The sequence below is a fragment of the Diabrotica virgifera genome, chromosome 1, assembly GCF_917563875.1.
Source record: "Diabrotica virgifera virgifera chromosome 1, PGI_DIABVI_V3a".
Taxonomy (NCBI): domain Eukaryota; kingdom Metazoa; phylum Arthropoda; class Insecta; order Coleoptera; family Chrysomelidae; genus Diabrotica; species Diabrotica virgifera.
The window spans coordinates 169228166-169244782 of record NC_065443.1 but is presented as its reverse complement, the minus strand read 5'-3'; the positions used below and the strand labels follow the sequence as shown (position 1 = coordinate 169244782).

The window sequence follows — 16617 nt, the reverse complement described above, 5'->3', positions numbered from 1 at the left end:
TCAAATTAAATTTATTTACGGCAACCATAGACATAATAATATGCAATATTTCATGTCCTACTTTTACTTCAAGAATACACATGAAATTATTTCAAATTTACTAAATTAACGTCTGAATATTTAAATTACGGTTCTGTCGTAGCTTGTCACAAATTTCTCAATGCGAACCTGTGCTTTTCCTCCATACAAATGGCGGGCGCGTACTCGCAAACATCAAAGGCGGCATCTGAGAGTGGGCCTTCTGCTTGTTTTTTATTCTGTGCTTTGGTAGTCTTCCCTGGTTCATTCGGTTAATGTGTTCATACCAATTTAATTTCTTTTTTGGATCTTCGTTATTATCAATTGCTGTTTTAGCCTTTGTCTAATATCCTCATTTCTTATTCTGTCCAATTTTGTTTTTCCTGCTATTTTTCTCAACTGCTTCATCTCCGCTGCGCTTATTGTACTGTCTATTTTTGCATTGTTTACCCATGTTTCACTTGCATAATTTTAAAGTTGATACGTATATTGCATTGTATACCTTTAGTTTTATTTCTTTCTCTATTTCTTCCTTTCCAAATATTGTTTTATTTAGTGCATAGTAGATCTTATTTGCTTTTTTCGCCCTGTATGAGATTTCTTTGTCTACCTTTCCATCCTCTGATATTATTACTCCCAGGTATTCAAACGTCGAGATTGTTTCCATTATTTCATTTTTGCGACTAAATAACGTTTGGTTTATTTCTTCCCTTTTCTTTTGGGTTACTATCATGGTCTTCGTTTTCTTTACATTTACCTCCATTTTCAAATTTTCTATTTCTTCCACCCATATATTCATTAATTTTTGCATTTTTTCTTTATCATCTGCTATTATTTCTAGGTCATCTGCATATAGTAATCCTTCCATTTTCACTGGTACTAAATTCCTATACCCTATTGTTGACTGTTTGCCTTGACCTTCTTTTAGCACTCTTCATTACTCGATCCATTACTAATATGAATGAAACTGTCCCCTTGTTTTATTCCTCTTCTTAGGTTTATTATTGGCGATCAGTTTCCGTTTATTTGTACTTTAGCCAGTACATTTCTATATACTTTTATATGTACTTTTTGCCAGGCTTATTATCTTTTGTGGGCTTTCCAGGTCTTCCATTACTGACCATATTATTTCTCTATTTATACAATCAAAAGCAGCTTTAATACCTATAATCGTAATATATAAGTGTTGTCTTTATAACACAAAAATTCCTACCCAACAATAGATATTAACTGCTCAAATCAACTTAATCTTTCACTAAAAAAAATAATTGTTGGAAATATTGGGAGTGTATACTAAACTCATAAAATTTTGTGGAATTTATTTCTATAAAATATTTTTATTTTGTACAATAAATACTTCTCTCATCTGTTATCAATACATTATAAAGGTGTAAATAAATAATGGCACCTATGTACGCATTTGATCCCGCTTGGCGGCGCTAGTGTAGTTGGAGGTCAACGTTTTGACAATTCGTGAAGTTTGTATATATGGTGTTTTTGATTCCGATTTAACAAACAATAAATTATGGCCGAAAAATACAGATCTTGGGCTGTTTGTGTGTTGAAAAATGAATTGAGAAGGACTGCGAGAACTACTGAAAAAACGAGCTCTTATGGAATGATAAACTATATTAATCATCGTCTCAATGTTTGATTTCTATAGCTCAAAGGGTATAGATCTGAGGGTATTTATTTGGTATTGACTCACTCCCCCCACGAGTCTAGTGTGTATATGATAATCTGTTTTACTTTTTTATCAATTTAAAATTCCCAAATAAATGCGCTTATCATTATTTTTTGTGTTAATCTCATTTAAAAATGTGATATTTTCAAAATATGGCCGCCATGCTAGGTGCGCATTTGGGGTAAATTTCGTTTAAGCATGGGTTGAGCGCAGTTGATTCTGCAATGTTGCCTTATTTAAAAAAAATATAATTCCTTATAGAAATATATGTGTGTGTGTGAGAGCAAAAATTGCTTGGATGCGGGTTCGTTTGCCACTATAGAAATATAGAATGTGTTAATTTAATTAAGTATAATTATTTGGGTGTTTGTCTAGGTGAAAGGCGACCTTAAATTCAAGGTGAAATTAGAAAAAAAGAATGTGTGTGTACTTTGTACGCACGTAAGAAGTTATACTTCTATTATAATATAATTTCAACGAAATCAATATACCTACTTAACAGTTACAATACAAAAAATTAACAATAATTACCAAAAATGAACCAATGCCAAATATTAAAAAAAAAAAAGAAAAAAGTATGAATCGTCCGGGAATTGAACCCGCAATCTCGCGATTTCTCGATCTCTGGTCCAATGCTCTACCAACAAGGCCATCAAGGCGCATACTACTGACGTTTCAGATATACATAATTACACATCACGGTGAGAAGTGAAATATAAAAATAGATGTTTTATTATTTTACGCCCAAGGAAGACAAATCCAAAGATACAAAATTATAATAAAAAACCTTTTAAACTACCTTTTTCAAATTGCGCAAGTTGTATTATTAATATTAATGTTAATAAATGAAATATAAATATTTTGACGTTTCACAATTTGATAATTCACTTTTAACTGCAGTGCCTTAAAAACTTTAAAGCACTAGTGCCTTAAAGTAGCATTTTTAACGCTCCGATGGAGTGCTAAAAATTGTATTTTTAACACGTTTGTAGAAAAATATATTTAAAAACACTAATATATTCTTTCCACGCCTTTTCTGGACTGATACATACATAAATTAAAACATTTAGTAACTAACTCCATACTGCCTGTGTGCGCATGCGCGCAGATCAATAAAATTTCACCCTCAATGAAATCGCGCCTAAAGAAGTATAACTTCAAAAATTAGGGTTAGGTTTGATCAGGTTTTAGTCATTAAAGAATATTTAAATGGTACTAGGTCACTTTAATTTTCAGTCAGTAACTTTTTTATATTATTATTGATTAGTTTAGATTTGATCAGAGTCATTTTAAAGCATATTTTTAAGGTAATATGTCACATAAATTTTCAGTTATTAACTTGTTTATATTATTCTCGATGACGCTAGGTTAGGTTTGGTCAGGTTTTGTTTTAATCACTAAAAAATATTGAGAACTTTAGAATTATTTCAAATTATTATTTCATATTTTGCTATATTATTATTTCAAATAAAATTTTTTTTTATATTGTCACTTCATAAAAAGCGATTGTAGATGTGGCAGCAGTGTGAATGTATATAAAATTGCATATCTTAATCCGTGCGTTTATAATAAATTTTGATCTGCATTTTATAGTGAAGTATTCTATTTTTTACAGTCGAATCTAGGGGCAATACGTAATCTGTTTCAACAAATTTTTTATTGCAGATACGTGCATTTATTTTCAGCACATATTTATCGCTTCTTATTGCTACAATCCACTTTTTTCTCATCAGAATATCTTTGGGAAACCTGTGTAGTGATGTTCTTGATGAGCACAAATGCACAGCACAACATTGAGGGATTTTATGCTCTTAAGTTTAATTCACACAGCGAAACAAATATGCAATATTTACTTAGAAATAGATTGATTTGAAGTATTGACATAAGTTGAGGTGACCTCCAACTACACGAGCGCCATCTACGTTGAGCTTTTCAGATTAGCTGCCATTATTGATTGGTGTATGGTGTATGTTATGTTATTTATGCCTGTTTACTGTTAATAATAATATTGGCTATGAGTAGTTATGTTTGGTTGTGTAGTCTTTTCCAGTTACGTCTAGCAACCTAACTTCTCAAAAAAAAATTACCAACGTCACTAGACAGTAGTTGTGTCTCAGATTAGCAAATAGACTTTACCTTTTCATACTTGATTGTTTCACTGTAATTCTTAAGAATGCCTGACAGTTAACATGTTTAGATGACGGATTTTTTGTCTTTGATGAAGGCAAATTAGCCTGAGTATTGCGATGGCATCGATAGTCTTTCTGTAATAAAAAAAATCTATTTAATATCTTACAATATATGAATATATGTTTTGAACTTTAAATCAAAATGAACACAAAATTTGTTGCTTAGCAAAATACTTAAAAATTCTCTCCAATGTTAATTATTCATCCCTACAAAATATAAAACCCATAAAGTTAGAAAGTGAATATATTAACATCAATATTTACCTTGAAAACAAGCTTCATAGAATCATTTGGATAAGTTCTTAGAACTCTAAAATTTACTTTATTAACATTTTCATATTCTTTTTGACAATTTTGAGCATCTTCTTGTGTTGTTATATTAGCTCAAATCACTGCATTCAATGCGCCATCCCTTCCATTTATTTCGGAAATTAACCACCTTATACTCAAATGAGTCTGGGAGGAAGCTTTAAAAATTTACAAAATATAGGAAGCAAGCAGAAAGTAATTTGTTTTTTTATAAATATTACTATGTATCTGTAAACGTTCCATAACTTTTGCTGGAAATAATATGGCTGTTTAAAAATGAATACAATAAACAAGTATAAACGTATAAAATAGTCTCAAAATCCAAGATTAATAACTAAAATATCAATATTTTTCTTTTGTATAACATAAACACACTGCATAAACAAAAACAAACGAGAAAACAGGGTTACGTATTTCTTTTAAATGTCATCAAATATGTCATTGATTTGAATACGACCAATCACAGCCCGTAAAATCCGTCCATAACACAAGTCTAGTGGAAACTCAAATCGCTCAAATCATGCGGCCGGATTTGTTTTTGTCGCCTGGTGGCGAAATTGAAAAGCATCAACTCAAGGAAAACATTGACTTTGCCATTAACTTGTGGCTGTGAGTTTCGACGGTAGCGCTATCTCGCGGCTTGAAACTTATACTTTTCTGATAAAATTTATGTATGTGAAATATACAAAACGAGAAAAATAGATACTTATCTAGAAAGACACAAATTATGAACTGAAATATTATTGTTACCTGATTACTAAACGAATACACAGAATTAATAGTAAAATTAATTATGTTTTTTTATTTTATTCATTATAATTTTAATATTTAATATATAAGTTCGTGAGACTGGATGACTGCTTACGCAAGAGACCATTGAGAAAAAGAATAAGTTTATATGAATTATTTAACATTTTAAAGGTTACCTCTGTTTATTTTTGTGTGCTTACTGCTTTGCTTATTAAAATTTGCAATTTGTATGAATTGTAATTTGTTTGAATTCTATCAAAATGGATATTAAACATTATACTGGATTCAGTCTTATTTCCCATGATATCCAATTTCAATCAGCAACACCAAAAAAGGAAAGGATTTAGTTGATACAGGACATGTACGCAATGTTTCCGAATATAATAACTGCATCCAGTACTGTTATATTCAATATTTTTACATGAATCAATACAACAGCTGCAATATCTTGTTTTCTTTTTTGAAAAATCCATATTACCCGTCATTTCAGTTTGTGAAGTTTATCAAATGCACAAAACCAAACTGCCAACTGCCACTAACACAGCGTTGCCACATTTTATTTAGAAAATTTACTGTAAGTTTAGCTTACTAAAATCTACTTATCAAAAACTAAAATATACTATAAAACTTTATTAATATATTTGTATATAATTTATGACTTTTTATAATAAAAATAACAGCTGACTAACTAGAAATTTTTTTTATTTAGCTAATGCCTCGACAACTAATGGGCATTGGCATGGTGATGGTACAGTGGATTTTACCAATTAGGTAGCTAGTGTTAAGTCGACTTTACATTACATGATTTATCATGTGATTTGTCATATGATTTGGTCATGGAGTAAAATTTACATGTTCACACTGTGTGATTTGTCATATGATTTTGCCATAAGCATTGTGTTTTATTATAAGCATTGTCATGCGGCTCGTCATGGGCAAAATCATATGATAAATCACGTGATAAATCATGTAGTGTAAAGTAGACTTTATGTGTAGTGTGTGTGTTGAGTAAGTGTCTTGTTACTTTGGAAAGTCGATGTCATTGTCTTTGCAGAGACGCTAATTGTATCCGAACGTCTGCGGTCCCTCCGGTGGGTACCGATCCCCCAAGGATAGAAACTATTTTCATTTATTAATTTATAATAAACGAAAAATTCTCTACCCTGGTGAAATTCAAACTCACGACCATTCGGACCTTTCGATCCAAAAGTAGGCGCTCTTACTACTGAGCCACAGAGGGAGTTTAACTAGAAATTAATATGACTGTTTGTAAACAAAAACCAAACTTTTTTATATTTTAACTGGGGAACAAAATGACCAACTATAATTAATTTTTATCAGTTTCATATTTAATATTTATATATAATATTTTGTCATCCACTGATTTTAACATCTGCATATCTGGATCACATTCTTCAAACAATTATTTCGCATTTTACATTAGAAACACGCAAACACAACATTTGTTGTTTTGCAAAGTTACATATATTATAATTAGGCCCGGTCTTTTCACCTCCGAATAAATATTTATTAGGAAGTTTATCCGGCAGATTACATGTAAATCTGTCAAATAACCTCCGAATAACTTTTATTCGGAGGTGAAAAGACCGGGCCTTAGATATTTTAGTTTTCCATCGTTAGCTTCTAACAGGCTCACCGACCACCGAATACCAGAACTCTTCAATAACACCTGAAATAGGTACTGATTGCACTGCTACTTGAAATCTGCAAGTTTGTTACACCAGAATCCAGTTTCATTTCTGTTTAATATTCATCATCTACGTCCTGGGGCTAGATTCCGTGCACTGTAGATATCTACACTTCGCTTTCTATCGATGTCAATTGTCGTGAAAATATTTGAATTTTTAGTTTTAATTGAATTATTTTCTAGTTTTGTTAGTTTATGCTGAAGTGACACTTGTAAAACAAGAAAATATTTGAATTAAAACTAAAAATTCAAATATATTGACATTGATAGAAAGCGGTCGGCGGTTAGCGATTGTACACAGAATCCCACCCCTGAATCTTATTTTCGGTAATGACATTGGGAAATTGTAACAAAATGTCTAAAAATTAATTTAGAAATGGGGTAAATACTATTAAAAAGCAAATTTTATTTTAGTCATAAGAAAATGTTGAAATATACCAAAAATCTACTAAAAAATATTGCCTACTAGAATTTTTTAAAAAATATCAAAAATCTACCAAAAAAGTAGAAATCTACTAAATGTGGCAACGTTGCACTAACAGCTGTAGCGAAAACCGTCAAATCCCCTCTCCTCTACCCATGGCGCGCCATTTAAATTTATCAGATAAATGCACAAAACTGCCACTAACAGCGCTGGCGAAAGCTGTCAAATCCCCTCTACCCATCGGCTCATGGCCATTTTTGCGGTCAGTTTATGTTGTAATTAACAATAATTTCGACTTAAAAAAACTATTGCAGTGTTCCTCAGTATTCATTCCTATTATACTCTACGTAATGACCTAAATTAACCAATGCCAAATCACACATTTTGTTAATTTAACGTTTGTATTAAATGTAGTATTTTTTAATGTTTAAGCGACTGCAAAATTAAATAAATGAATAAAATGTAGTATATATTCTGTACATAGAATGTACATTGTTATGAAAAATATCCCGACCACTTCGTAATATCCAGAACACAATTATTATAAAATAAATTCACCTACTTAGTTTCCAAGTTTCCAGCTTTTATTTAATTAAAAATTGTTATCTGTCTGTGTAAAATAAACTGTAGTGCACCTATTATTTAAATTAAAAACAAAATCAGAAATCCTAAGATAGATTAATAATTTTTAGAACGCTGTGTGATTATCGGGGGCTAGATTTTTTTATGAAAAAAAGGTAAAAACAAATCAGTAGTTAGCATCAAATTTTAATGAATGCATACAGATTAAACATAATTTTGAGTCGTCTTTAACTTATAAGATGTCTTAGTTGCAAAACTTAGTGGTTACTTTGGCAAAACACTCCTGTAAATGATTTTAATTTAACGTTTTATAGGCCCGGTCTTTTCACCTCCGAATAAATATGCTCTTATCTGGCAGTTAGCTATCTGGAGGATAAATATTTATTCGCCAGATAAAATGTACCCGTCTTTTCACGTCAATTTATGTTCCAGTTAGTTATCCGGTAGATAAGCTTAAAAGTAAGTTTGGATTCGGAACACACCTGGGCCCGGATTACGAACACTCGATACGAATCGTATCCGCCATGTTTTCCCATAAGGCGCTACGGTAAAACATGGCGGATACGATGCGTATCGAGTGTACGTAATCCGGGCCCTGATTTTTGTGTTTATTTAATTTCAGCTTTAACTTAACCTAACATAATGGACAGCCTAAGTCTTGACGTCACAAAATTGGGAGGAGCTTATATTTGGCTCCAAACAATTCTGTTTATAATGTTAAACACTCATAAGGAATTTTTAATTTATTGTTTACGTGGTTTGTGTGACAAAATAAGACTTTTCATTTAGGTATTTAGTTAAAGAAACGTGCCAATTAAGAGATTTTTATTCGTTTTTGCCCAGGTGAGTTAATTTAATGCAATGATTAGAATGTAAACAGTTTTGAGGTTATGTTTATTTTCAATCACTAAGGAATAAAAACCACCTGAGCAAAAACGAATAAAAATCTCTTAATTAACACGTTTCTTTAACGAAATACCTAAATGAAGTCTTATTTTGCCACACAAAGCACATAAATGAAAAATTCCTTATGACCATTTAAGGTTACAAACAAAATTGTTTGGAGCCAATATAAGCTCCTCCCAATTTTGTGACATTTGTGACGTCAGACTTAGGCTGTCCATTAGAGTCACATAATCAAGACCCAAGGTTCATAAATAGACAGGTTGCATGGTAACTTTCCACCAATCAGCGTCGAGAATCTAATGGCGGGAGTGACGTCACCCAGAATGCTGCATTCAAATTCATTCACTTCACTCATTGAAATGAACTCGGAAAGTAGGATATATTGAAAATATGTATATTTAAAAAAAAATACGTTTGGATTTTTAATAACTATTTATTTCATATATTCGTTAAAAAATGTGGTAGATACCTGTAGAGTTACAAAAATCATAGAATATAGTTGCAATTAAATATATGCAGTAGAATAGCATTACTACTTAATTAAAGCAGAAGGAGATTCTTTCTTGTGTATATATGGGACTAAATCATTCAAATATCCTAGGTATATTAATAATGGGTTGAATACAATTTACTTTTTTAAATGATTTTGAGTAGGTATATAATAATTTTGAATTGGGGATACTGCATGTAGTACATTATTGTAAATTCCTCCTAACATGTAAACCATGGTGAAAAAGAGATTCAACTAAAGATTTATGTATCAAAATTAGTAGTTTTTCCCTTAAGTTTAACATAAGAGCATCTGATTACGTTAGGTACTGGATTATAATATCTAAAACTATTAAAACATTATGATTCCATTCAATAGGTACCTGTGAAATTTTACATTAACAGTAAATTATAAAAAAAATACAATTTCAGCGCAATAAAGGGAATTTTGCCCATTTTATATATTCATTTAGTTTATAATTGTTTATTCAAACGATCTTCAGATGGCTGCAATATTGGTTATAATTTTATATGAAACAATTACATATAATAGATCTATTATCTATAGACTTAAGTGCACTTTACATCAACAATAAATTGAACAATAAATTGACCAAGTTATTCAAGGCCAAATTTGACGTGTTCTCAAAGCACAATTTGACATCCAAGTTTGTTCGTTATTAACTTGACGCCAATAAATTCGTGAATTTCTTGAAAGCAAAATTTTCTTGTCCTCAAAAAAATTGAAGGAACTTGGAATAAATGTTGTAAAAATGTCAATATTTTCAGTAGTACCAATGCAATGATTTTTTTATTAGAAGCTTTTGAATGTCGTTTGTTTCTTTGTTTGAGTAAAGTGTTTGATTTGAAACAGAATAGAATAGAACAGATTAATAAAATAAATAAAATAGAGAGATAGATTAGAATAGATATATAGTATAAAATAAACTGAAATAGAATAGAGTAGAATATAATAGAATAGATGTAATATATATGTAGATACTTACTAATAAAGTATTTGATTTAAAACAGAATAGAGTAGAATGTAACAGATTAAATGAAATATATAGATAGATTAGAATAGATATATAGTATAGAATAAAGTAAAATATAATATAATAGGTGAAATGATTGTGAAAAGCAATAGTTTTAAGTACCTAGGATCGGTATTACAGAGTAATGGAGAAATAGATGGAGATGCATGCAGTAGAATTAGGGCTGGATGGATGAAGTGGAAAGAAGCGAGTGGTGTGTTGTGACAGAAAAATTCCAATGAAGCTGAAGGGAAAATTCTATAAAACAGCCACAAGACCGGCTATGATGCGCGGAACTGAATGTTGGGCAGTGAAAAAGAAAGCGGAACAACGAATGCATGTGGTGGAAATGAGAATGCTTAGATGGATGAGTGGAGTGACAAAGAAGGATAAAATTAGATATGAGTATATTAGGGGAAGTCTAGGTGTGGCACCAATTGATGCCAAAATGAGAGAGCATAGGTTAAGATGGTTTGGTCATGTTCAACATCGAGACGTTAATCACCCAATACGAAGAATAGCTGAAGTGCAGATTCCTGGAAGGAGTAGGAGAGGAAGACCAAAGAAGACGATAAGGCAGGACATGTTGGTAAAGGGGATTAACATTGATATGACTCAAGATAGAATTGTGTGGAGAAATGCAATTAGGGAAGCCGACACTGCATAGGGATAAGGCAAAGAGAATGATGATGATGATAATAGGTGTAATGTGTAGATACTTATATAGAATAGGTTTGAAATAGAGTAGAATATAATAGAATAAAGATACTATATACCTACATCCCTAATAGCACAAGGATGTCCTTCACAGACTTTAGGGAGGTCCGTTTTCGTCCAAGGAACGTCCTATTTTGGTCCAAATGTCGCGTTACCGAATGTCTGTTGGACGTCCACTTAAGGTCTGAAGGGACGTACATTGGACCTTAATCGGATCCTAGGGGACGTAAATTGGACCTTAACAGGACGTCCTATTTTGGTCCAAATGCCACGTTGCCAAACGTCCAATGGACGTCCACCTAACGTCCGAGGGGACGTTCAGTGAATGTCAATTGGACCTTCATAGGATGTCCCAGTTTGGTCCAATGTCTTGCTGCCGAACGTCCATCTAACGTCCTGAGAGGACCTCCGGTGGACGTCTAGCATCGATATTTAGACCTGTGGAGAATGTATGGTGGGAAATAAAAAATATATTTTTAAGGAACTTATATTACATCTTATATTAAATTACAATTATTGGATATTACATTATTTACATTAAATTACAATACACTTCTCCAAGAAATTAACGCACCACCTTAAAAATAGGGCATTTTTGATGTCTCGAATTTTCTAAACCTGTTGTCTCATCTGAGTGATTTTTTTATAATATAGCCTAGGCTATAGGTTACATCCTTAAGCTTGTCATGCACTGGTAGCTATACTGTAATATATGTATATTATATCATATCGCTCTCTATAGTAATGAGTGAGCCTGCAGACAGGGAACTAATGGTTCCGTATGTGCAGGCTCACTCATTACTATAGAGAGCGACGTGATATAATATATATTACAGTATAGCTCCCCGTGCATGACAAGCATAAGGCAGTAACCTATAGCCTCAGGCTATATTATTATAAAAAAATCACTTAGATGGGACAACAGGTTTAGGAAATTCGAGACATCAAAAATGCCCAATTTTTAAGGTGGTGCGTAATGCACTGTATATATAGGTAAACTTATATACAGGCTGTAACAAAAATAAAATTTTTTTGTTTATTTAGTTGGCTATCTATTATAGTGTACAATCATCTAGAATATTTTGAACAAACTAAAAACATGAATATATCATCGAAAAAATAATAAAAAGGTCTTAAAATGCTTGGTTAGATATTAAGATCTAGTTAAAAAGAAACCAAAAACTGTATATTTTCTACAGAACGTAGATTATGAATTTTTAAGCCAGCTAATCCCATTTATTATACAGGGTGTCCCGACAAGATTGGTCGTAAATTAAATCACATATTCTGGGACCAAAAATAATTTGAATGAACCTAACTTACCTTAGTACAAATATGCACACAAAAAAAGTTACAGCCCTTTGAAGATACAAAATGAAAATTCGATTTTTTCGAATATATCGAAAACTATTAAAGATTTTTTATTGAAAATGGACATGAAGCAATATTATTGCAGTAACATCTTAAAGAAAAATTATAGTGAAATTTGTGCACCCCATAAAAATTTTATGGGGGTTTTGTTCCCTTTAACCCCCCCAAACTTTTGGGTACGTTCCAATTAAATTATTTCTGCGGTACCATTAGTTAAACACTGTGTTTTTAAAACTTTTTTACCTCTTTCTATTTTTTCGATAAAGCTCTTTTTATCAAGATATGGCTTCTTTTTAAAATGGTTCAAAATATACCTAAAAATGTAAATCATAAATAAATTTTCATATTATTAGTCTCTACAATCGTACTTAACCATATACAAATATGTGGTGGATTTGACAAATATTCAAAATATCACGATAAAAACTGACTTCAAAAAAGTACTAAGAGGCAAAAAAGTTTTAAAAACATTGTGTTTAATAGTACCACAATAATAATTCAATTGTAACTTACACAAAAGTTTGGGGGGGGGGGGGGTTTAAACGAACAAAACCCCCATAAAATTTGTATGGGGTGTCGGGTGTCCAAATTTCACTATACAGTGGAACCTCGATTATCTGTCTCTCTATTAACTGTTAACCATTTTGTAAGAGAGACTAAAAACTTTTTTTACAGTCACCTCCTGTTTTCATATGATATTTTTTGACATGTTTTGTAGTAAATTCAATTATCTATTTACTACAAAACATGTCAAAATTTACATGTGAAAACAGATGACCCTAAAAATGGTTTTTCGTCTCCTACAAAATTCATGAAAAAGCAGATAGGAGGTATTGTCACATCACCGACGATATACCAGAAGTATATGTGGCCATACCAAATAATACATCCTTGATAAATATAAACATTTTTATTGCACAAAATATATATATTTCTATATATATATATTTTTTTCCATAATCATCACTACGATGATGATTCATTTGTATTGAATTGTACATTGCAATTCTCTGATGTTTGGGAAAAAGGGCTTAAGTCAGAATTGCACATCGATAATGTTTTGATGATTTCTGGACCAGAAAAATCGGCTCTTTTTATTGGTACATACAGTTTAAGTCTGCAACACTTTTTTTATGGTCCAGAAATCATCAAAACATTATTGATGTGCAATTCTGACTTCAGCCCTTATTGCCAAACATCAGAGAATTACAATCTGGTCATAACTGACCAATGAGCAATTTTAATTTAACCTAAATTACTACTGTTCCTTAAAATGAAGAGCTTACCCTATAGCGTCTCTTATCTAATCTAACAAGATCGTGCACTATTCTAACATACACAGGCACACAAGCACTACGCTCTGCTTTTCACTATCACCTATCACTCAAACTAGTTCAAAAGGCTTTGTCCTCTTCAATCTTCTAGTTTGTCCAGTAGTAGATATCGAGGAGCTGGATTTCCTCAATATTCTCATACTTATGAAGTTGTTGTTGCTCATGACCTCCTGCTATCTTCTTGATGACTATATTATCCAGGTTCCATTCCTAGGTCTTGATATTTGTTTATAAAGTAATATCTTATTATGCATCGACAATGTGGAGTTTCTTCCAACTAGTCAATACACTTTTTATAGGTATCTTTCTTTTGCCTTTCATAGCCACAACAAGGCTATAATACGTTTCCTTCCTGGTTTTTTTGTAGACCACTTTCAGCTGATTCTAAAAAATTAAAATGAATGGTAATTTTTCTATTCTTTACAATTAAAAATCAAAAGAAATAGGAAATAGGTACTACTATTTACAGGTAATAATATGCATAAATAATTCGTTTCCTAAAGAATACAGAAAATTGAAAACGTTTTTATAATACTTACATAATTGTTTAAACAAAAGAGACCCAGCCAGAGCAAAACTAACAGACAGAACTGCAAAAAAGCCACTAATTTCCATTTTCCCACCCCCTTATCTTATATGCATTTTCCAATCAAAATTTTTAGGTTGTCATGAACATGAAAGACTCAACCTCAACAAATAATAATAAACAAAAAGCTCTACAGCTCTACTTCCACTTCCCGCCAAATGGACACAGGTTGGTGACACTGAATTCACGACAAATAAATGAAAAAATAGAACAATTTTCTTTTTCGTCAATTTCTTCACGTGAAGTTTATAACGAACAAACTTAGATGTCAAAGTGTGCTTTTACACGTCAAATTTGGCCTTGAATAACTTGGTCAATTTCTTGTCCAATTTATTGTTGATGTAAAGTGGACTTTAATTAAGTCGACTTTACACTACATGATTTATCATGTGATTTGTCATATGATTTTTCCCATGACGAGCCGCATGACAATGCTTATGACAAAACGAGCCGTATAAACAATGCAAAATCATATGACAAATCACACAGTGTAAACATGTAAATTTCACTCCATGACCAAATCATATGACAAATCACATGATAAATCATGTAATGTAAAGTCGACTTTAGATATATTGTTCAATAAGTCTAAGCAGATTGTAACCTACACAGATGATGTAAACTTGATGTGAAGAACCGCAAGAGACATTACAGAACTGTAATGTCTCTATACACGAATGTCCTTTACTATACAATACAGCAGAAAGAAAATCCAGTAAAGTAAGTTAGTAAGTAGGTACTTAATACAACCACATTAAAATGTATCTTAACACTTGTAAAAGAGTTTTCGGTTAAAGTTATTATACTAAAAACACTTAATAATATCTATAGATACATTATATCTTAAGATATAAACACAAATTAAAACACTAACGATATTTAATAACAAAATATAGCCTCCAAACCACGTATCCTATTATGTTTACAAACAATTCGTAAAATTGATCGTCTGGGTGACGTCACGATGACAATATTTCATTTGTCAATGTCAAAGTTACCATACAACCTATGGTATAGGGACCTTGATCAAGACCAAGATGATTTTCTCGATTTTATTTCCATTTTGGAAGAAGGAAATGTAATGGTAGGGGAGCCCAAGCGGGGATTTTTGCAGTTACTCGAGCGCGTCAGATTATCATATGGGGAGAAACGTGGTACCCTGCAGATGTATCTCTGCCATATATTGGCTCTTAACACAGGGGAGTTCGTTTAGGGGGGCCCGAAAAAAAAATCTATCCTTAAAAATACTCGAAATTGTCAGATTAAGATAAGGTAAGTTAAGTACATGCAAAACAGTGTATATTTAAAAAATCTGACGATTTGAGCGGGGCGTAAGGGAATTGGTGAGTCACAAAGTTTCACAAGAAAAAGGCGAATATTTCGCGAAATGAACGTCACATCGAAAAACTAAAAACTACACGTTCAATATTTTTCAAAAATCTATCGATAGATACCAAACACGACCCCTTGCAGAGAGGAGTGGGGGGTAAATTTTAAATTTTAAATACAAATCCCGCGATATTTAGAAAAATAAACATCAGATCGAAAAACTGCAATATACACTTATTTAATATTTTTGAAAAATATATCGAATGGTACCAAACGCGACCCCCCACGGAGGTGGGGTGGGGGTTACTTTAAAATCTTAAATGGGAGCCCCCATTTTTTATTGCAGATTTGAATTCTCTGCATAAAAATAAGCAACTTTTATTCGAAACATTTTTTCAAATTATAGATAGATGGCGCTATATTCGGAAAAAACGATTAATGGAAATGGAAAATTAAATTAAAAAATGGCAAGCGCCCGCTAAAATGGAATATTTTACTTAACTTTTTTTGGTTTTAGGACCTAATAATCACAACCCAATAGGTCCCCAAAGCGCTCGAGTGACTGCACATTTAGCATACTTTGCTCCCCTACCATAAGTAAATCAAAGAATTACAACTTAAAATAAGAAGTATATAAAGTCATAGTCATAAGGTTTAGAAATACATTTCCATATTTTAATCAAACAATATTGTTTTAGAAAGAAAACATTGATTATGGTGAAAAAGTTTACTGGAGAACTTGAACAAGAGGTAAATAAATTTTAAATTAGTGGAAAACTGTTGATTTGTATGTAAAGAAGACAAAGACAAGTTTAAATAAAGACAAGCTAGCTAATGAAACAGATGTAGTGGTAATTTTGTTTACATAATTAATAATTTTAACATATTATATTATTAATATCTATTAACTGTTCAATGATGTAAAAATTTGTTATTGTGGGGAAAACTTTTATTTAAATTCAATACTATATTTCTGTAGTGGTAAGGCAAAAATTTGATTTTATGTCCGATTTTAGCCAGAATGAGATTATTTGCTTGATATGCTATTTAGTAAAATTTCTTCAAGATGGTGGAGTTTGGTATGTGTATGATGAAGGTAAAAACCCCTTTGTTCCACATATCTTTTGTATAAAAGTTATGTCCCCTTTTAACTTACTTAGTAGAACCCCGATTATCTGGGTGGGCTT

At 31.7% G+C, this 16617-nt stretch overlaps 1 long non-coding RNA gene across 1 annotated transcript; it reads right to left on the bottom strand.

Moving 5' to 3' along the window:
- Positions 1-13076: 13076 nt before the first annotated feature.
- Positions 13077-14419, bottom strand: LOC126878847 (uncharacterized). The gene is made up of 2 exons (XR_007695835.1): positions 14055-14419; positions 13077-13899 (listed from the first exon to the last, which is right to left on the bottom strand). It is a non-coding gene; the product is annotated as an uncharacterized LOC126878847 (long non-coding RNA).
- Between the last annotated feature and the right edge of the window lie 2198 nt (positions 14420-16617).